This window comes from Gekko japonicus, unplaced genomic scaffold, assembly GCF_001447785.1.
Source record: "Gekko japonicus isolate JY-2015 unplaced genomic scaffold, Gekko_japonicus_V1.1 scaffold739, whole genome shotgun sequence".
Classification (NCBI taxonomy): domain Eukaryota; kingdom Metazoa; phylum Chordata; class Lepidosauria; order Squamata; family Gekkonidae; genus Gekko; species Gekko japonicus.
In genome coordinates, this window is record NW_015168070.1 from 24,375 (window position 1) to 28,133 (window position 3,759).

At 42.5% G+C, this 3,759-nt stretch overlaps 1 protein-coding gene across 1 annotated transcript in view; it reads right to left on the reverse strand.

Annotated features, from left to right (window-relative positions):
• Nucleotides 1-3,759, reverse strand: part of LOC107113291 (interleukin-6 receptor subunit beta-like) — a gene marked incomplete at its 3' end in the record, with an annotated part of 35,639 nt that overhangs the window by 24,127 nt on the left and 7,753 nt on the right. Inside the window, exon 2 of the mRNA XM_015414602.1 lies at nucleotides 5-175. The remainder of the gene's footprint in view (nucleotides 1-4; nucleotides 176-3,759) is intronic.

Genomic DNA, 3,759 nt, shown 5'->3' on the forward strand with positions numbered 1-3,759 from the left:
TTACCAGCTGCTTCCCTTGGAGCAGAGGCCAGACAAGTTTATAGGCAAAGCCAAGTTTTGCCATGGGCATTTTGTGGTTCAAATTGTTTCCAAAGATTAGTGGTTCAGATTCATCCTTCCAGTCATAAATCTTGAGTACTGTTTGGTTCACACAATTCTAATCGACAAAATGCTGCTACAAGAAGGGACATAGAACACAAAAGTAGTCAAGTAGTCCCTGACTCCTAAGAAGAGTCCTGTCTCAGGTTTGAGGCCTGTGAAACCTTTCATGGTCACTACTTAATGCAAGGTCTGTGAATTAAAAAGAAGCCCCACCAGGTATTTATATTCTAATTCAACACAATACCACAAGTTTTTATCTGAGACAAAAACACTGAGGGGTAGTGCTTGATCAGATGGTTCTGATTCTAGGGCTAAAAGACAAACTGCAGACTAAACACTTCATCCTTAGATGATCAACTATACAGATTCAGCATAAACAATACAGATTTCAGCAAAAACAACTGCAGTATAAACTTTGTGAGCAAACCCCCACTTTATCAGACACTTGAAAAAGGCAATGAAGATGTGAATATCACACTCAGTTCATGACTCATTAACAAGAGCTAATGGTTAGGCAATGGTCTGATACTGGGTCTCTTTCGAGGTTTTTTTAAAAAAATAAGATATGCACTAAGCTTGGACTAGATGACATCCCAAACTAAGTGGAAGGTGCACAACAATGCCAGAAAATATGTTTGGAATTCTGAAGGGACACAGACTAAGGCAGAGAAAGCTGAGAGCTTCTACTTAGAATAGGGCTCGCCAGGAATCCGATGAAGGCAGTACTGTCTGCTAAACTATATATGTAACTACTAGCCTGTATATGTCATTTATCACTAAATTCAGCCACTGTATTGAAGATTGGAGAGTAGCAAATTTTACACTCGTTTTTAAAAAGGGGTACAGAGGGGAGCCAGGAAATTACAGGCCAGTCAGCCTAACATCTGTCCCAGGCAAATTAGTAGAAGCTGTAATCAAACACAGAATTATTTGAGTTTAACCGGACCTCCACCTTACTGTCGAGACTCCTCTTGTGAAGCAGAGTAGCAGACTCCTGAAGATGTTATCTTTTAAACTTGACTCAATTCTATGGGATTCATATCTCACATAGCATCTATGTATAGGTGATCGGATTTAGTTCTAACTTAGTTTGTTGTGACTGTTGATGTATGTTGTAAAAATCTGTATTGATGACTAACTGGTTGGTTTGTAATTTTGGATTTTCAGGACAGTTGTATACTGCTTTGCAGTTATTATATTTCTTGATATGTTATACTTCCTCTTAATAAGTAGGTTAAAAACACACACACACAAAAACAACAACACAGAATTATTAGGCACACGGAGAAACAAAGCCAGCTGAGGGAAAATCAGCACGGCTTCTGCAAGGGGAAGTCCTGCCTCACCAACCTTTTGGAGTTCTTTGAGAAGGTGAACAAGCATGTAAACAACAGTGACTCAGCAGACATTATATACTTGGACTTGCAAAAGGTTTTTGACAAGGTACCTCACTAGAGACTCCTGAGTAAACTTAGCAGTCATGGGATAAGAGGATGGGTTCTCTTATGGATTAAAAATTGGCTAAATGACAGGAAGTAAAGAGCAGGAATAAACGGACAGTTCACAAACGGAGGGAAGTAAGCAGTGGGGGTCCCACAATAATCTCTATTGGGGCCAGAACTATTTAATTTATTCATAAGTGATCTGGAACTTGGGGTGCCAAGTTTGCAGATGACACAAATTTATTCAGGAAGGTGAAGACCAAGGTTGACTGTGAAGGGCTACAGGAGGATCTCCACAAATTGGGTGAGTGGACAACAATGTGGCAAATGAAGCTCAATGTTGGTATGTGTAAAGTGATACATATTGGAACAAAATGTCCCAACTTCAAGTATAAGCTGATGGGGTCTAAACTTGCTGAAACTGAGAAGGAAAAAGACCTTGGGGCCGTAGTAGATAGTTCAATGAAAGTGTCAACCCATTGTACTGCGGCAGTAAAAAAGGCAAACTATGTGGGGATTAGGAAAGGGATTGAAAAATATAACAGCTGATATTATAATGTCCATGTACAGATCTATGGTGCAGCCTCATTTGGAATACTGTGGGCAGTTCTGGTCATTATATCTCAAAAAAAGACATCGCAGAGCTGGAAAAAGTACAGAAGAAGGTAACCAAGATTATCAGGGGGCTGGAGCACCTTCCCTATGAGGAGAGGCTGAACAGATGAACCTTTTCAGTTTAGAAAAAAGACAACTAAGAGGGGACATGGTAGAGGTTTATGAAATTATGCACGGGCTGGAGAGAGTTGACAAAGAGAACTTTTCTTCCTCTCCCAAAATACTAGAACTCAAGGGCATCCAGTGAAGCTGATGGGCAGTAGATTCAGGATGAATAAAAGGAAAACTCCTTACACAGCAAGTGATTAAAATGTGGAATTTGCTGCCAGAGGATGTGGTGATGGCCACAGACATAGACAGCTTTAAAGGAAAAATTTGATGGAGGATAGGTCTATCAGTGGCTACTAGCCATGGTAGTAGCTAAAGGGAACCTCCATGTTCAGAGGTGGTCAACCTCTGAATTCCAGTGCATGGAAGCAACATCAGGGGAAGGCCTTAGCCTCTATGTCCTGTTGTTGGACCTCCAGAGGAACTAGTTGGCCACTGTGTGAGACAGGATGCTGGACTAGAAAGACCACTAGTATGATCCAGCAGGACTCCTCTTATGTATTTATGCTTGTTGGGATGAACTTGCCTTCAAAATGCTCTGATATCTCTCCCTTATATCTAAAGCCGTAGTGGGCTCCAACGTTCCAAATGCACACCTTTAGTGTTTGGCCGCAAGAACTGTCAGTCAGAAGACACTGGCTGGGTTGACTGGCTGCTCTGTGCAGTCCCGCCCATCGTTTCAAGGTCTTTTGCATATGGAAGCTGATTTGACTTCACTCCATTCCACACCTCAAACTCCCCCCCCCACAAGGCAGTTGGAATTGTCAGTTACATATGGAACCTACTGTATTCTGAGGTAAAATATGTCCTCACTCACAACACATCACTTCCCCTTCAAAAGAAACAAACCCAATAACACAATCATGCCACATCACAAAGAAGACAGATCACACCACAAGCAGAATACCACAAGGCAAAAAATGATAGGAAAAGGTGCCAGCAGTCACCCCATTACTGCCACAGAGAGCGCTTCAGAGGATGGTGTGCAGGTCCCAGGTTCATGTTTTAAAAGCAGCCTGGGGAATTATGGACCATTCACACACTTTCAACCTTAACATACCTCATAGAATAGTTGTGTGGATCATATGAGGGAGAGGAGAATGATGTCAGCTGCTTTGGTTCCCACTGCAGGGAAAGACTGCCCTTTCTGAGGCTGGGGGGGTTGCCTGGAAAGGACATAGGGTTGCCAACTCCAGGTTGGAAACTTCCAGGATATTTTAGGGATGAAGCCTGCTGAGGGTGGGGTCTGAGGAGGAAGAGGGGGACCTCAGACAGATACGCCATAGACCCCACCCTCCAAACAAGCTGTTGCCAGTCTCCAGGTGACAGCTGGAGAGCTCTTAAAGCTTTTGTGCTAATTCAAAGTGTTGCAATTTATTGACAGAGTAGTGTTTTGGAAAATCTTTAGGAATTGTTTGGTGCATTTACGATGGGGCACCCACCCAGAGCCTCTGGCATTTTCTCACTCTGCTGGCATCAAAACCAATTTAAG